Below are 19,675 nucleotides of genomic sequence, written 5' to 3' on the forward strand. Positions count from 1 at the left end.
GCTGTACTCTTAAAAGTAAGCCGAAGATAATGTTACTCAGGAATTTTACCATGAAGATCAATTTTCTACAACGCTAGAATATGATGCGTAAATATCTCTTTCACTCTGTTTCTCCCTCTCTCTCATGGGCTAAAATATAAATGACCTAAGTCATATTAACTTCCACTGTTCGTTTTTAATGCAAAGTGTACAACTGTTCGTTTTTGCAAATGACAGTGACTCATTGAATGGTTTCAGTTAAGAGCAGTAGTTCATAAATGTATATTTTTAGACTATCATTCAGTCTGTCCGCTATTATCTGCCACGCTTTTTCTCGCGTTTTTTAAATTTTTTATTTTTTTTATAGAGGACGAGTTTCCTTCTCTACATATTATATGCCTTGCTCCCTTGTATATATGGACATAGAAAATAAAGACACTGAAGAAATTGGACTCTAAAATCTAGGAACTATAAAGATAATTAAGTGATAAATTCCATGCACACTGTAAACATGAATGAAACAGTGTATTAAACAGTTATTTCCCCCCTCAGCAAAATATAAGGTCAAAAACCATTGAGGTGTCCTACATCATAGTTACTGGTCCAGTGAACTAAGTCCATAATTTTGGAGGATTGTAAAATTAGGATATGTTCTTAAAATGTACAACCCTCCCAAATTATACTCCCAGTTTACTGGACAACACAAATTGTGTGCTAAGAATGCCAAATACAATGCACATGGAAGCGGAACAAACATGATCCTTATTGTTAAAGAATGAATTAAAGAATTGACCTCAGTAACAGACTTCATTTAAAACATATTTGAAATTTTATCAGCCTTTTCTAATTATCTCAACAACTGCCGTAATATATTCATCAAACTTCTAACAACAATATGAACAGCAGTCTTCATACAGCAATATAACAGTAACAATGAATGAAAATAATGGTCACAACTTTAAATAATACTTAAATGAACTGCAATAGGCACCTGTTGTATTTTAATCAAGGCTGATAACAATAGGGTAAAACCACTGCTGGGTGATCAGAAAAGGCCCCAGGATTAATAAATCCTGGCTGTTAGCCTGGTCGGGAGCAGGCTAGCTGTTAGCCTGACTGTTAGCCTGGTCTGGAGCAGGCTAGCTGCACAGAATAAATCTCCATGGTGATTTATGTGCCTCCGCTTTCGTGAAACTGAGTCAAGGCTAAATTCATCCAGGATAACGGGGAAATCCCGGCTTAATCCCTTATCTTGGTTTTGTGAAACAGGCCCCAAAGAGGTTTGATGCTGATATATGTTAGTTAAAATGTTTAAAACTCTTCACCTGTAGTGTGTTCAAAATGCTTGCATTTTCCAATTCATATATTTAAAGGTACACTGTGTAGTGTTGTAAGTATTTTATTAGCTAAAATCAATGTCTTCATTCATAAATATGTCCTCATTGGTGTAAAATGACCTCTGCCAAAGATCTGACTTATCCTCGTAAGCAAAGAATTTCTTATCTGTATTTACATTGGACGAGCAAGTCCAAGGAGGCTTCCATGTTGCAACGCAAAAAGGAACATGCGTACATGTGCATGTGCGTGTGTGTCCTATAGAGTGTTTCTAGTGTTTGTGGGGACCTCTGAGTGTTTCTACTTCTTAGTGTTTTTTTTTTTTGTTTTGTTTTATTACATTCAAGATAACATTTCCATGTATTTCATTTCATGCCGATAGATGGCGCTGTTGCACTGCTTTACCATAGTGGGTTGCCATGGAGACGGTAGCTCGAGCGCTCAGAAATAAACATCCAGCGCTTGAGAAAGACAAAATTATAATTATTATGATGTGTTTATATGATATGTATTTGCTAGCAGCTTTAGCTAGCGAGCTAGTTGAAGTTAGCCTGTCACTGTCAGTGAAGGTTCCGTTCTCTCGTCTTTCTGTACGGACTGTAAACAGTTGTGTCGATTGAACGTCAGTATGTTCAAGTGTAAGTGTAACTCTGGGTCTGTTTTTAATGTTGTCATGTTTACTTATTCATAAAGTACATGTGGGTTCAAGTGTATTCACGTCATTCTAATAAAATAGCTGCAGTCTGACACACACACACACACACACACACACACACACACACACACACATACAGCAACACACACACAGAGACACACAAACACACACACACAAACACACACAATTAAAACATTTCATCCTGTTGAGGATTATTTCACCAAATTAAAGTGTTCTGTTTATCTCAACATGACTGACACTTTCCACTCTCATTGTTTTTGGATTTTATGTGACAAAACATTTGTTAACAAATGTCCAGAGTTCTTCTTGTTGAAAATGGGAACAATGAAGAGTGAGAAATGTGCATCTTTGAGGATGAGTTGAGGATTATTCCACTAGATGGCGCCCTGACTCTCTTACACAGTTTATATTCAGTCAGAAACAAGAACAGACTGAACACAAGTGGAGCACAAACTAAAATAATCTGTTAAACTTCAGCTCTGATCTCTAAATGTTTGATGTTGATGATGCTGCTGGTTTTAAGGAGAGACACTAACAGACAGAAACATCTTCTTTACCTTTATTAATCTTCCATAACATGTCTTCTTTCAGAACACATTCATGTTACTACATTGTGTCTGTTTGACAGAAAAAAATAGTCTTAATGTCATTAATTAGAGAGGTTTGATGCTGATATCTGTTAGTTAAAATGTTTAAAACTCTTCACCTGTAGTGTGTTTGAAATTCCTGAATTTTCCAATTCATATCTTTAAAAGTTTACATTTTATCACAATCACTAACATCCTTTTGTCCAATCTGCAGTCACATTTTCACACAATTACACAACTAGCCCAACATCAGTGTGTTCAGGCCATCTCATTAACACAATTCATTTTGTTTCCTCAAAATACCTGAATTTTCCAATTAATATATTTAAAGGTACACTGTGTAGTGTTTTAAGTATTTCATTAGCTAAAATCAATGTCTTCATTCATAAATATGTCCTCAGTTGTGTAAAATGACCTCTGCCAATGATCTGACTTATCCTCGTAAGCAAATATTTCTTATCTGTATTTACATTGGATGGGCAAGTCCAAGAAAGCTTCCATGTCGTTCTGCCATTTTGAAAAACTTTAATGGCTGAGAGGGATATAAAGCGCTAGCCTACCTGTCTAGCTAATCCAAAATGCGAGAAGAGATCAGTGAGAGGCACTTGTCACTGCATTTTAGTTCATAATGGAGGATCATACTTATGCCGAGCCACAGGTGAAGGCATACTCGTCACCAAAAAAGAGAAAATTGGAAGACATGTTGTCATAGCTTCTTGGTACATAACTGCTACAGTAGTTGCAACACGCATTTGAAAACGCGAGGCGCTAGAGAGCACAATTCGATTGAATGCAAAATACAGTTTCACCACTAGATGGGACTACTCTCTACCACCACCAATGTGTAGCACCCACCTCGGTGACAGGTAGGCTTTTACTCTGTACACATGTCAAAATATACAGTATATTTGAGGTATTATGGAATATAACAGAGGATATATTGTTCCATTGCTTGCTAATGAGTGTGGTGGAAATTCTAATACATAGTAGGTGAGATCTGAAATAATGCTTCTGTAAGCCAAGTCTTTTAAGTCTGTATTCTTTATTCAAAGAAGGTTCAGTACATCCCAGAATAATCTGAGAGAATGAACAAAGGAAGGAGAAAGCAGACGGTACGTCTGTACTTCTGTTGCTGGGCAGGAAAAGGCCTGGTTGGGACAGAACTGAACAGTGTTGGGCAAATTACTTCCAAAATGTAATACCAAAATAAAAGTGGAAGTTTGACTAGGCAGGTTGCTTGTGAATTTCACCACCAGATCAATAAAGTCTCCTCTTTATCCACTTTAATAAATCATAGATTAATTATAATATTTTGTATAATTAATTTGAATATGCAAAGTAAATAAAGCTATAAAAATAGAGAAGTAAAACATACAATAGGCAAGTAGGAGAAAATGAAAATACTCCATTAAAAGTACCGTACAGTTGTATTGAAGTGCGGTGTAGTTACTTTCTACGTCTGATAAAATGTAATTATATTTACGTGTAGCAAGCCTAAACATTAATTCCCGACATGTTTATAGCTGTCAGCAGCTCGGACACACGGCTGTCCGCGATGATGTACCGTCAACTGTTGGGACACAGATGTTGTCCGTACCGTCACCTGTTGGGACACAGATGTTGTCCGTTCCGTTACCTGTTGGGACACAGATGTTGTCCGTACCGTCTCTGGTTCTAGCTCTGACCAGGGGAACAGTGACGGGACAGCTATCTTCAATGCAGCGTAATAACTCCTGAAAATAATGTCCATCTTGAAATGTATCTGTCTCTGCAGTCATTTCAACCATCGAATACAGCAACATGAAATACTACTCCAGCTTTTTTTTTTCTCATGAAGAATTGTTTTCGCGGTGTTCCTAAATAATCACAAAATGTGTAAAAATGCTTATTAACTCTCGTCACTGAGATTGTAACTGGTATAATATTACTAAAATTGAATTAGTAACTCGTTATGTTATTGCGTTACAGCAAAAAGGAATGTGTGTGTGCATGCGTGTGAGTGTGAATGTGAATGTGCATGTGCATGTGCGTGTGTATGTGTGTGTGTGTCCTAAAGACTGTTTCTAGTGTTTGTGGGGACCTCTGAGTGTTTCTAGTGTTTGTGGGGACCTCTGAGTGTCTACTTCTTAGTGGGTTTTTTTTTATTTTATTACATTCAAGATAACATTTCCATGTACAGCATTTCACTTCATGCCGGTAGATGGCGCTGTTGCACTGCTTTACCGTAGTGGGTTGCCATGGAGACGGTAGCTTGAGCGCTCAGAAATAACCATCCAGCGCTTGAGAAAGGCATAATTATAATTATTATGTCTTTGCTCAAGCGCTCTGGATGGTTATTTCTGATGCGCTCAAGCTACGTCTCCATGGCAACCACTACGGTAAAGCAAGTGCAGACAGCGCCATCTACCGGCAGGGATGAAGTGAATGCTGGACATGGAATGTTCTCTGAATGTAATAAATAAAATTAAAAACACTAAGAGAGTAGACCTCAGAGTCCCACAAACACTAGAAACACTCAGAGGTCCCACAAACACTAGAAACAGTAGCTTGAGGCACACTACGCCATTCACACGCACATGCACAGCACATGCACATCACATCACACTCACACGCATGCACACACACATTCCTTTTGCCTGCGTAACGCAATACATAACGATGTACTAATTCAATTTTAGTAATAGGATACAGTACAATCTCAGTGACGAGCGTTAATAAGCAGGTTTTCCACATTTTCTCGATTATTTAGGAACACGCGAAACATTTTTCATGAGAGCGGGAGTAGTATCCTGTGCTGCATGCGATGGGTGAAAGGACTGCAGAGCCAGATACATTTCAAGATGGACATTATTTTCAGGAGTTATTACGCTGCATTGAAGATAGCTGTCCCGTCACGGTTCCCCTGGTCAGAGCTAGAACCAGAGACGGTACGGACAACATCTGTGTCCCAACAGGTAACGGAACGGACAAACATCTGTGTCCCAACAGGTGACGGTACGGACAACATCTGTGTCCCAACAGTTGACGGTACATCAGCGCGGACAGCCGTGTGTCCGAGCTGCTGACAGCTATAAACATGTCGGGAATTAATGTTAGGCTTGCTACACGTAAATATAATTACATTTTATCAGACGTAGAAAGTAACTACACCGCACTCAATACACTGTACGGTACTTTAATTTAAAACATTTCTCCTACTTGCCTATTGTATGTTTTACTTCTCTATTTAATAGCTTTATTTACTTTGCATATTCAAATTAATTATACAAAAATTATAATTAATCTATGATTATTAAAGTGGATAAAGAGGAGACTTATTGATCTGGTGGTGAAAATTCACAAGCAACCTGCCTAGTCAAACTTCCACTTTTATTTTGGTATTACATTTTGGAAGTAATTTGCCCAACACTGTTCAGTTCTGTCCCAACCAGGCCTTTTCCTGCCCAGCAACAGAAGTACAGACGTACCGTCTGCTTTCTCCTTCCTTTGTTCATTCTCTCAGATTATTCTGGGATGTACTGAACCTTCTTGAATAAAGAATACAGACTTAAAAGACTTGGCTTACAGAAGCATTATTTCAGATCTCACCTACTATGTATTAGAATTTCCACCACACTCATTAGCAAGCAATGGAACAATATTCCTCTGTTATATTCCATAATACCTCAAATATACTGTATATTTTGACATGTGTACAGAGTAAAAGCCTACCTGTCACCGAGGTGGGTGCTACACATTGGTGGTGGTAGAGAGTAGTCCCATCTAGTGGTGAAACTGTATTTTGCATTCAATCGAATTGTGCTCTCTAGCGCCTCGCGTTTTCAAATGCGTGTTGCAACTACTGTAGCAGTTATGTACCAAGAAGCTATGACAAACATGTCTTCCACTTTCTCTTTTTGGTGACGAGTATGCCTTCACCTGTGGCTCGGCATAAGTATGATCCTCCATTATGAACTAAAATGCAGTGACAAGTGCCTCTCACTGATCTCTTCTCGCATTTTGGATTAGCTAGACAGGTAGGCTAGCGCTTTATATCCCTCTCAGCCATTAAAGTTTTTCAAAATGGCAGAACGACATGGAAGCTTTCTTGGACTTGCCCATCCAATGTAAATACAGATAAGAATATTGCTTACGAGGATAAGTCAGATCATTGGCAGAGGTCATTTTACACAACTGAGGACATATTTATGAATGAAGACATTGATTTTAGCTAATGAAATACTTAAAACACTACACAGTGTACCTTTAATATATTAATTGGAAAATTCAGGTATTTTGAGGAAACAAAATGAATTGTGTTAATGAGATGGCCTGAACACACTGATGTTGGGCTAGTTGTGTAATTGTGTGAAAATGTGACTGCAGATTGGACAAAAGGATGTTAGTGATTGTGATAAAATGTAAACTTTTAAAGATATGAATTGGAAAATTCAGGAATTTCAAACACACTACAGGTGAAGAGTTTTAAACATTTTAACTAACAGATATCAGCATCAAACCTCTCTAATTAATGACATTAAGACTATTTTTTTCTGTCAAACAGACACAATGTAGTAACATGAATGTGTTCTGAAAGAAGACATGTTATGGAAGATTAATAAAGGTAAAGAAGATGTTTCTGTCTGTTAGTGTCTCTCCTTAAAACCAGCAGCATCATCAACATCAAACATTTAGAGATCAGAGCTGAAGTTTAACAGATTATTTTAGTTTGTGCTCCACTTGTGTTCAGTCTGTTCTTGTTTCTGACTGAATATAAACTGTGTAAGAGAGTCAGGGCGCCATCTAGTGGAATAATCCCCAACTCATCCTCAAAGATGCACATTTCTCACTCTTCATTGTTCCCATTTTCAACAAGAAGAACTCTGGACATTTGTTAACAAATGTTTTGTCACATAAAATCCAAAAACAATGAGAGTGGAAAGTGTCAGTCATGTTGAGATAAACAGAACACTTTAATTTGGTGAAATAATCCTCAACAGGATGAAATGTTTTAATTGTGTGTGTTTGTGTGTGTGTGTGTGTGTGTCTCTGTGTGTGTGTCGCTGTATGTGTGTGTGTGTGTGTGTGTGTGTGTGTCAGACTGCAGCTATTTTATTAGAATGACGTGAATACACTTGAACCAACATGTACTTTATGAATAAGTAAACATGACAACATTAAAAACAGACCCAGAGTTACACTTACACTTGAACATACTGACGTTCAATCGACACAACTGTTTACAGTCCGTACAGAAAGACGAGAGAACGGAACCTTCATTGACAGTGACAGGCTAACTTCAACTAGCTCGCTAGCTAAAGCTGCTAGCAAATACATATCATATAAACACATCATAATAATTATAATTTTGTCTTTCTCAAGCGCTGGATGTTTATTTCTGAGCGCTCGAGCTACCGTCTCCATGGCAACCCACTATGGTAAAGCAGTGCAACAGCGCCATCTATCGGCATTAAATGAAATACATGGAAATGTTATCTTGAATGTAATAAAACAAAACAACAAAAAAAAAACACTAAGAAGTAGAAACACTCAGAGGTCCCCACAAACACTAGAAACACTCTATAGGACACACACGCACATGCACATGTACGCATGTTCCTTTTTGCGTTGCAACATGGAAGCCTCCTTGGACTTGCTCGTCCAATGTAAATACAGATAAGAAATTCTTTGCTTACGAGGATAAGTCAGATCTTTGGCAGAGGTCATTTTACACCAATGAGGACATATTTATGAATGAAGACATTGATTTTAGCTAATGAAATACTTACAACACTACACAGTGTACCTTTAAATATATGAATTGGAAAATGCAAGCATTTTGAACACACTACAGGTGAAGAGTTTTAAACATTGTAACTAACATATATCAGCATCAAACCTCTTTGGGGCCTGTTTCACAAAACCAAGATAAGGGATTAAGCCGGGATTTCCCCGTTATCCTGGATGAATTTAGCCTTGACTCAGTTTCACGAAAGCGGAGGCACATAAATCACCATGGAGATTTATTCTGTGCAGCTGCTCCAGACCAGGCTAACAGTCAGGCTAACAGCTAGCCTGCTCCCGACCAGACTAACAGCCAGGATTTATTAATCCTGGGGCCTTTTCTGATCACCCAGCAGTGGTTTTACCCTATTGTTATCAGCCTTGATTAAAATAAAACAGGTGCCTATTGCAGTTCATTTAAGTATTATTTAAAGTTGTGACCATTATTTTCATTCATTGTTACTGTTATATTGCTGTATGAAGACTGCTGTTCATATTGTTGTTAGAAGTTTGATGAATATATTACGGCAGTTGTTGAGATAATTAGAAAAGGCTGATAAAATTTCAAATATGTTTTAAATGAAGTCTGTTACTGAGGTCAATTCTTTAATTCATTCTTTAACAATAAGGATCATGTTTGTTCCGCTTCCATGTGCATTGTATTTGGCATTCTTAGCACACAATTTGTGTTGTCCAGTAAACTGGGAGTATAATTTGGGAGGGTTGTACATTTTAAGAACATATCCTAATTTTACAATCCTCCAAAATTATGGACTTAGTTCACTGGACCAGTAACTATGATGTAGGCTACTGTACATTCATGTGACAACAGGGAGAGGACACCTCAATGGTTTTTGACCTTATATTTTGCTGAGGGGGGAAATAACTGTTTAATACACTGTTTAATTCATGTTTACAGTGTGCATGGAATTTATCACTTAATTATCTTTATAGTTCCTAGATTTTAGAGTCCAATTTCTTCAGTGTCTTTATTTTCTATGTCCATATATACAAGGGAGCAAGGCATATAATATGTAGAGAAGGAAACTCGTCCTCTATAAAAAAAATAAAAAATTTAAAAAACGCGAGAAAAAGCGTGGCAGATAATAGCGGACAGACTGAATGATAGTCTAAAAATATACATTTATGAACTACTGCTCTTAACTGAAACCATTCAATGAGTCACTGTCATTTGCAAAAACGAACAGTTGTACACTTTGCATTAAAAACGAACAGTGGAAGTTAATATGACTTAGGTCATTTATATTTTAGCCCATGAGAGAGAGGGAGAAACAGAGTGAAAGAGATATTTACGCATCATATTCTAGCGTTGTAGAAAATTGATCTTCATGGTAAAATTCCTGAGTAACATTATTTACTTTTTTACTTTTAAGAGTACAGCTGTTAATTTGTGCAAATGATTAGTAATGATTAGTACTAGTAAGTAGTAGTTACTACTTACGCATTCAGTCGGTCCGATACCGTCTGCTATGCTTTCTCTCGCTGTTTCATTACAGAGGCCGTGTTTCTTTTTAACAAATAATGTGTTTCACGTCATCATACTTCCACAAGAAGCTGCTGCTCACTCTGTATAAAGTATGAACAATGCGTATTCTCCATTTTAGCATCAGTAAATCTGTGATCGACCTCGCGGTCTTTTAAGAAAAGCCGTGGACGCGCATCTATCTGAATTACTTCAGCCTGGCTCGACCTAGTTGCTCCTCCACAGCCTGGCTTGGCATTCATGAAACGCACCGAGCCAGGATGCTCAGATTAGACTAGGTCAAACCTCGCTTTATCAGTTATCCTGGATTTATATATTCTGCTTTTGTTAAACAGGCCCCTGATTAATGAAATTAAGATTAGTTTTTTCTGTCAAACAGACAAAGTGTAGTAACATGAATGTTTTCTGAATGAAGACATGTTATGGAAGATAAATAAAGGTAAAGATGATGTTTCTGTCTGTTAGTGTCTCTCCTTAAAAACAGCAGCATCATGAACAAAACATTTAGAGCTCAGAGCTGAAGCTGAACAGATTATTTTAGTTTCTGCTCCACTTGTGTTCAGTCTGTTCTTGTTTCTGACAGAATATAAACTGTGTAAGAGAGTCAGGGCGCCATCTGGAGGAACAATCCTCAACTCATCCTCAAAGATACACATTTATCTCTCTTTATTGTTCCCCTTTTCAACAAGAAGAACTCTGGACATTTGTTAAGAAATGTTCTGTCTCATAAAATCCAAAAACAATGAGAGTGGAAAGTGTCGGTCATGTTGAGATAAACAGAACACTTTAATTTGGTGACATAATCATGAACAGGAGGAAATGTTTTAGCTGTGTGTGTGTGAGTGTGTGTGTGTGTGTGTGTGTGTGTGTATGTGTGTGTGTGTGTTTGTGTGTGTATTTATATTTTTTTGTGTGGCTCTGTATGTGTGTGTGTGTGTCTGTGTGTGTTAATATGACTCAAATCAAGAAAAAACTGCAGCTATTTTATTAGAATGACGTGAATACACTTGAACCCACATCTACTTTATGAATGAGTGAACATGATGACATTAAAAACAGACCCACATTTAAATTGTCACATGTGTTTTATTCAACAGGAGACACAAGTTACTCTGATTCATCAGCCAGTAACATTTTACTCTGACTCATCAGGTAGTAACAGATTACTCTGATTCATCAGGTAGTAACAGATTACTCATGTATTTCAAACTCAGTAGGTTTGTTTTTGACACAGGTGACCAGGATTTTCTTCTCCACCTCCTCAACCGTGTACTGACAGTTGGGAGGCTTGTTATGAGCAGGATCAACTTTACACTCAACCAGTTTAAAGTTCTCTTTGCTGACTCCCTTTCCTCCACCCCCACAGACGGCTCGGACCTCGTCCACTGTAGCTTTGATGAAGGTTTTCTCCGGCTTACAGGTGGTTTTGTTGAGGACATCAAATCCTCTGTCAATCATCACCTGGGTGCATAGGTTAGCCACGATATGCTCTTGTTCAAACTTGTTATCATCAACCCCCCTAACGTTAATCCTATTGGAATCAAAGATAGAACTGCTGCACAGTTGGCACAGAGAGAGCAGCAGAAAACTGGCAAAGAAAGAGATCTTCATGTTGATCTGAAGAACACAAGAGTTATAAAAGCTGTTAGAGACTTTACTCTGACATATCTAACATCTCTTTATATTATCATATAAAAGCTGTTAGAGACTTTACTCTGACATATCTAACATCTCTTTATATTATCATTTAAAAGCTGTTAGAGAAACTCAATCACTGAAAAATAAGCAAGAACGACTAAAAAGTTAAAACAAAACGACAAAAACGTAAAAATTGTAAAACAAGGTGCAAAAACAGAGCGTCTGAAGTGTCACGAGTAAAAAAAGTTTGAAAAAGTTCAGAGAAAATCACCAAAAACTTATAAAAAGCATCGTCCTCAAAGCTGAAACAGAATCTATATCAGCAGAGAAGTTTGAATGTCTTAGAGACAGAAAAAGCATTTCTTTCTGTGTTGCGGGTCGTACCCCCCCTCTCCCCTTTCCTGTCTAAAGATGTCACAATAAAAGCTCAAAAAATAATCTTAACAAAGTGTCTGAAAAACATAAAAAAGTATTTTTATTTTCCAAATGCTAATGATTTTAAACTTCTTTCTGAATGTTCAATGTACAGTATTATCAGACATGGCTTTTCACTTAAAATGAAAGAAATCTATGGACTTCTTAGGTAACATTTGTTTTTATTTTGATAAATGTCTCATGTCTTTGGAGTTCTGCAGAGTTCATGAAGTATGCTTCACACAGAAAGTCAAGAAAAAGCTGGTTGAATCTACCTTTTTGCCAGTTTTAGACTATGGAGATGTGTTTTACAGACACTCCACAAAGACTCTGTTGAAATCATTGGATTCTGTGTATCAGTGAGGACTGAGATTTATAATGCATGCAAAGCACTCTACCCATCACTGTGTATTATATGAAATGGTGTATTGGCCCTCACTCAACACAAGAAGGCTCAAACATGGGTTGATCTTTGTGTACAAATCAATAACTGCACACACTCCTTCATATTTAACTACAGTTGTAACACCTAGTAGAGATCTACTAGGTGTTAAAAGTGAACACAATCTAAGATCAAGTAGATACATACTGTATGATGTTCCACAAACTAAAACAGAGTTTGGAAAAACTGCTTTTAGTTACAGTGCTCCAACTTCATGGAATGAGTTACAATATCAGCTAAAACTGCAGGTTTTTATTTCACATACTGAATTCAAGTCCTACCTAAATCAAATATATCAACATGTCTGCACTTGTTTTAAAATGTGATTTTCTTCTTGACCAGGGCTTCCTTAAAAAGTATTATATTTATTACCAATATAGTGTGTACACCACTGCACACAGGATTAAATACATTTCATATACAGGTTCAACAGATTTATTTCTGTAGAAGAAATCCATAAAGTCCCAATGCAGCGAGATGAAGTTAGACAAACATAACAATGAAGTGAAAATATAAACAAACTTTTGAGTTTTCGTCCTTGCAGATGAAACAGAATCAGAGAAGTTTAAATGTGTTAAAGACAGAATAATAATATAAAGTATATTTACCTGTATGACAGGAGAGAGATGAGTTCTAGAGTCAGCAGCAGGAGAGATACCTGGAATATCACATGATACATGAACAAACACTACATTACATCACAGTTAAATACATTACATCACATTTAACTACGTTTATCACATTTAACTACATTACATCACATTTTACTACATTTATCACATTTAACTACATTACATCACATTTAACTACGTTTATCACATTTAACTACATTACATCAAATTTTACTACATTTATCACATTTAACTACATTACGTCACATTTAACTACGTTACATCGCACTTAACTAAAAAAGTAGCGACAAAACTGTCAAAAAGCAGCAAGAAAAACTGTCAAAGTGCAGAAAAAAGGTAAAAATAGCCCCGAAAAAAGTATCGAAAAGGTCAAGAATAGAACATAATTCTACGTGATACGAATTATATTTACATCACATTTAACTACATTACATCACAGTTAACTTCAAGGTTTTTTGGAAACGGTCAACAAAGTGTCAAAAATGCAACAAAAATGCAGACAAAAATGTGAAAGAGTGACAAACATCAAAGGAAATGACAAACCTTGAAAAATACGTAGAAAAAAGTGTCAAAAATGTTGAAATTCTTTTTCAACAGAGTGACTGAAAATTCAACAAACAAGTTGACAAAAAATCGAAAACAAAAGTGACAAAAACTAATGTTAGGAGCCAGAGTCAGCGTTTTCTCTTACCGTAGAGTTGGTGGAGAGAGCTCAGGTGCTGATGAAGATGAAGAAGAAGAGCAGAACTCTGACACAATGCAAATCTGAAGAATGTTCAGATAGAGAAATGAAATAGTCTGCAGTCTTATATCCTCCGACAGAGAGAGGTTGTCTCTGAAGTTAACAGACATCCCACCCACTGATCCTAATTTAAATACACACGTTACTGACAGTCAAAGATGAACGCGTGAAACCCAAAAGATCAAGTTAAAATGTTAATGTTTTAACACTTGAAGATGTTTTCACACTTTGTTCCAATGCAGGTGCGTACTGTTCATGATGACTTACAAAAATAGAGAAACATTAACTTTAAAATATACTTTTTTATATTATGAAACACAATACTGAGGCAGTTTCTATAGCAGGTATAGCATTAGCTTTCACTAGCAGCTAGAACTGACTTTTACATCAGGATTTATTTTGCTTAATGTCAAAGTCAAGATTTTTGTGCTTAAAGTGCTTTACATTAAAAAAAGCAGAACTAGAAATAGGAATACACAACAAGATAATCAACAAGAACAAACAAGACATACAAGTGGATCTATACACACACACACACACACACACACACACACACACACACACACTCATACTTCGGCATCCCCATTTCAGACTCCCTCTCATGGTCCTTCCATATCAGCTGTGCCATTAAGAAGGCACATTAGAGGCTTTATTTTCTGAGGTGTCTCAAGAAATATGGTATGTCCCTTTAGATGCTACAGAACTTGTACCGTTGTTCAATTGAGAGTATACTGACAGGCAACATTGTAGTGTGGTTTGGCAGAGCTACTTCACATGACCTTAATCTTCTGACAAAGGTGGTCAAAACTGCATCTAAAATCATTGGGTTCCACTTGAACTGCTCCAAAACATTTACTGGAAATGCAGCACTAAGAAGGCACCAGGTATTATGGAGGATTCTAGTCATCCTGCACACAACCTCTTCTCCCTCCTTCCATCAGGGAGACGTTTGTAGAGCATCCCAACTCATACATCACGTTTCACACACACACACACACACACACACACACACACACACACACACACACACACACACACACACACACGCACACACACACGCACACACTCGCACACACACATAGACAGTCAAACATACACACAGACACACAGTCATACACACACACACACACGCACACACATACACACAAACACACACTCTCTCTCTCTCTCACACACACACACACACACACACACACACACACACACACACACACTCTTACACATACACACACACAGACACACACACTCACACAGTCCAACATACTCACACACTCACACACAAACGCACACACACATACACAAACAAACAAACACTCACACACACTCATACACTCAAGTTAAGATGTTAATGTTTTAACACTTTAAGAAGTTTTCACACTTTTTTCCAATGTAGGCACTTATTGTAAATGATGATCTACAAAAATAGAGAAACATTACCTTTGAAAAATACACACACACACATGCACACACACTCATACATACACATTAACACACACACACACACACACACACACACACACACACACACTCATACATTCAACTTAAAGGACAAATGAACCTAGAGGTTAATACCGTGTACAGTGTCGACCGTTCTCTGGGATATGTTTTCATGCTGATCGAATGTGTCTCTAGCTTGAAAGAAGCTAGCCCAAACCGCTGAGTAGCTTATTATGCTAGTTTTCGGGGCATTGGTAGAGTAAAAATAAATCACTATTTTATACCACTACCAAGGCTTAAAATAGCACCAAACTTTCACAGTAGCATAATAAGGGCCCCTACATGTAAACTAAAGCATTGAGAAGTTTGTAAGTGTACAGACATTAATTCATATTTATATAATATATTCGACTGGTCATGACTGTTTTCCAAAGCTGGCGCTGCCTCTCTGATCATTCCTGTGTTTTCTTTAATGGCACTATCTCTGTGCAAAAAAGTGTCCAAACAAAGTTAATAAGAAAACGGTATATCACTGACAACACCAGTGAAACATTCATTCAGCTTTTCTCGTCCACACCCACCCTCTCAGGGGTCTCAGTCACTGAGCTTGTAGACAATTTCAATTGTAAAATTACAAATGTTATTGATGCCATTGCTCCCATTAAGGTAAAAACTGTCTCTGATAAGAAAAGATCTAAATGGAGTAATGCCATACTGGTAAGAACAGAAAAAAGAGAGTGTCGAAAAGCAGAACGCAGGTGGCGAAAAACTAATCTCCAGGTCCACTACAACACCTTTAAAGAGAGTCTTCGCATTTATAATTTGGAACTGAGGAATGCAAGGCGGTCCTTCTTCTCGGACATTATTGCCAAAAACAATAATAATTCACGTGCTTTGTTTGCTACTGTCGATAGGTTAACAAACCCTCCAGTACCAGTAGCATCTGAACTTTTATCCACAAAGGCCTGCAATGATTTTGCCACTTCTTCAATGACAAAATTCAGAAAATTAGACAGTCAGTGCTTCCATATCGAGTACAGGGTATGTGTTGTCACAGTGTCCAGGCAAAACAGATTCCAATATGACCCAATTTCATATGATTAACCGTAAAAACCTGGAGGACATTATACAACATCTGAAAACCTCCTCCTGCTGCCTTGATATTCTACCAACGGGCCTTTTCAAAAATGTTGCAAATTGTTTGGCTACAGATCTTCTACAGATTGTAAACACGTCTCTTCTCTCCGGTATCTTCCCACAGGCCCTGAAAACTGCAGTCATTAAGCCACTCTTAAAAAAGAATAATCTAGACACGTCACTAATGAGCAACTATAGGCCGATATCAAACCTTCCATTTTTAAGTAAAATCATTGAAAAAACGGTTTGTCAACAACTGAACCTTTTCTTGACAGTAAACAACAGTTTTGATGCCTTCCAGTCGGGTTTTCGACCACACCACAGCACTGAGACAGCTCTTGTTAAAGTCGTTAATGACATCCACTTAAACACAGATAGTGGCAAAATTTCAGTCTTGGTATTACTTGATCTCAGTGCTGCATTTGATACGGTCGACCATGACATATTACTAGACCGATTGGAAAACTGGGTTGGCATTTCTGGCTCAGTACTAAAGTGGTTTGAGTCTTATTTAAAGAATAGGGACTACTTTGTGTCTATAGGGAATTATACATCTGAGCATACAAATATGACGTGCGTCGTTCCCCAAGGCTCAGTTCTGGGGCCTCTCCTGTTTAACATATACATGCTTCCACTGGCTCGAATTATGGAAAACAACAAAATAAGTTACCATAGTTATGCGGAAGACACACAACTTTATATAACCTTATCGCCAGGGGACTATAGTCCAATACAACAACTGACTAAGTGCATTGAACAAATTAACGACTGGATGTGCCAGAACTTTCTTAAATTAAATGAAGAAAAAACTGCAGTGGTTGTTTTTGGAGCAAAAGAGGAACAATTAAAAGTCAGCACTCTGCTTCAAACGATAATGTTAACAACAACAGACAAAGCCAGAAATCTTGGTGTAGTCATGGACTCAGACCTGAATTTTAACAGCCACATTAAGACAATTACAAAGTCAGCCTATTACCACCTTAAAAATATATCAAGGGTTAAAGGACTTATGTCTCAGCAGGACTTGGAAAAACTTGTCCATGCTTTTATCTTCAGTAGACTTGACTACTGTAACGGAGTCTTTACAGGTCTCCCTAAAAAATCAATCAGACAGCTGCAGCTGATTCAGAACGCTGCTGCTCGAGTCCTCACTAAGACCAAGAAAGTGGATCACATCACTCCAGTACTGAAGTCTCTACACTGGCTTCCAGTGCCTCAAAGAATTTATTTCAAAATACTTTTGTTGGTTTATAAATCACTAAACGGTTTAGGGCCAAAATACATTTCTGATCTGCTAGTACACTATGAACCACCCAGACCTCTCAGGTCGTCTGGGACAGGTCTGCTTGTTGTCCCCAGAGTCAGAACTAAACAGGGGGAAGCAGCGTTTAGTTTCTATGCTCCATATATCTGGAACAAACTCCCAGAAAACTGCAGGTCTGCCGCAACTCTCAGTTCTTTTAAATAAAGGATGAAGACGAAGATGTTGCCTTTCGTTAAATAACTGTTCATTTGTTAAACTGAAGTTGCATTGTTGACACTGTATGACAATCTATATAAGCATATAAAGAGAAATTCCTATTTTATCTGCTTTATATATTTAACTGTTTTAATTGCTCTTCAATGTTTCATTTCTTATACTGCACTGTAACTTTTATTCTTGTATTTTATCTGTTTTAAATTTTTATTCTGTTTTCATGTAAAGCACTTTGAATTGCCCTGTTGCTGAAATGTGCTATACAAATAAAGCTGCCTTGCCTTGCCTTGCCTTGTATACATGAACGGTACTTCTTTATAAACTATCTTTTTAATGAACTGTCTGTACACTTACAAACTTCTCAATGCTTTGGTTTACAGGTAGGGACCCTCATTACGCTACTGTTACCTGCCTCAGACCCAGGGGTATCTGGGCAGGTACAAAGCCACAGGCTGGATAGCACTGTGGGCTGGAAAGTAGTGGAGCTACAGAAATTATGTCATTCTCAAGCACTGGATGTTTATTTCTAAGTCAAATATCTCAAAAATACTTTGAGATCATAAACCGTAACTTTAGCCATTACATGGACTATATAATATAGGAATGATATATAAATATACTGAATACAATGAAGAAACCAATATATAAAGCATTGGTATATATCAGATAAAATACAAAACCCATTAATAGCATATTGTGAAATACATACCAGTCTTACTGTATAATATATCAAATATACATCAACAAATGACACTATAGATTATAGTACATCTTGAAACAATTGCTACAGCACATTCAAGTATGTAGACATAGGCTACATGGATATCTTGCTATCTGTTAGATTATTCCTTTAAAGTGAACACATACAACAGATCAGAGGCTACGTTGGATTACTTCTATGAAATACATTACAATACAAACAACCTTTTCATAGATCAAATACCAAGATACTATATTAAGATTTTAAGTGTTCACGTGACTGTGTGATACTCAATCACCAAGACAACGCATCGGTCTGCTGTTTGCGTGTGTGTCTACAGGCACGAGCACATCCACTGATGGCCGTGTAGCCTCCATAGAACATTGACAGGCTCTGGCTAATAAAATGTATACTGCACAGAGCATCAGCAATACAAACAACATGATACAAAGTACAGAGAGACTTAATAAAATAAATACATATTACACTTGAACATACTGACGTTCAATCGACACAACTGTTTACAGTCCGTACAGAAAGACGAGAGAACGGAACCTTCACTGACGGTGACAGGCTAACTTCAACTAGCTCGCTAGCTAAAGCTGCTAGCAAATACATATCGTATAAACACATCATAATAATTATAATTATGTCTTTCTCAAGCGCTTGATGTTTATTTCTGAGCGCTCAAGCTACCGTCTCCATGGCAACCCACTATGGTAAAGCAGTGCAACAGCGCCATCTACCGGCATGAAGTGAAATGCTGTACATGGAAATGTTATCTTGAATGTAATAAAATAAAAAAAAACCCACTAAGAAGTAGAAACACTCAGAGGTCCCCACAAACACTAGAAACACTCAGAGGTCCCCACAAACACTAGAAACAGTCTTTAGGACACACACGCACATACACACGCACATGCACATGCACATTCACATTCACACTCACACGCATGCACACACACATTCCTTTTTGCTGTAACGCAATAACATAACGAGTTACTAATTCAATTTTAGTAATATTATACCAGTTACAATCTCAGTGACGAGAGTTAATAAGCATTTTTACACATTTTGTGATTATTTAGGAACACCGCGAAAACAATTCTTCATGAGAAAAAAAAAAGCTGGAGTAGTATTTCATGTTGCTGTATTCGATGGTTGAAATGACTGCAGAGAGATACATTTCAAGATGGACATCATTTTAGGAGT

At 37.4% G+C, this 19,675-nt stretch overlaps 2 protein-coding genes and 1 long non-coding RNA gene across 10 annotated transcripts in view; all 3 read right to left on the reverse strand.

Moving 5' to 3' along the window:
• Positions 1-4,696, reverse strand: part of LOC118496143 — a 28,048-nt gene extending 23,352 nt beyond the window's left edge. For both annotated transcript variants that reach the window (XR_004898628.1, XR_004898627.1), the window contains exon 1: positions 4,658-4,696. This is a non-coding gene — a long non-coding RNA (uncharacterized LOC118496143). The remainder of the gene's footprint in view (positions 1-4,657) is intronic.
• Positions 1-19,675, reverse strand: part of LOC116058018 — a 347,926-nt gene that overhangs the window by 178,726 nt on the left and 149,525 nt on the right. The window lies entirely within an intron of this gene.
• The window catches only part of LOC116034148 (calpain-2 catalytic subunit-like), a 228,387-nt gene that overhangs the window by 50,108 nt on the left and 158,604 nt on the right, over positions 1-19,675 (reverse strand). The gene's annotated exons all lie outside the window — the stretch shown is intronic.

This window comes from Sander lucioperca, chromosome 10 (assembly GCF_008315115.2).
Source record: "Sander lucioperca isolate FBNREF2018 chromosome 10, SLUC_FBN_1.2, whole genome shotgun sequence".
Classification (NCBI taxonomy): Eukaryota; Metazoa; Chordata; class Actinopteri; order Perciformes; family Percidae; genus Sander; species Sander lucioperca.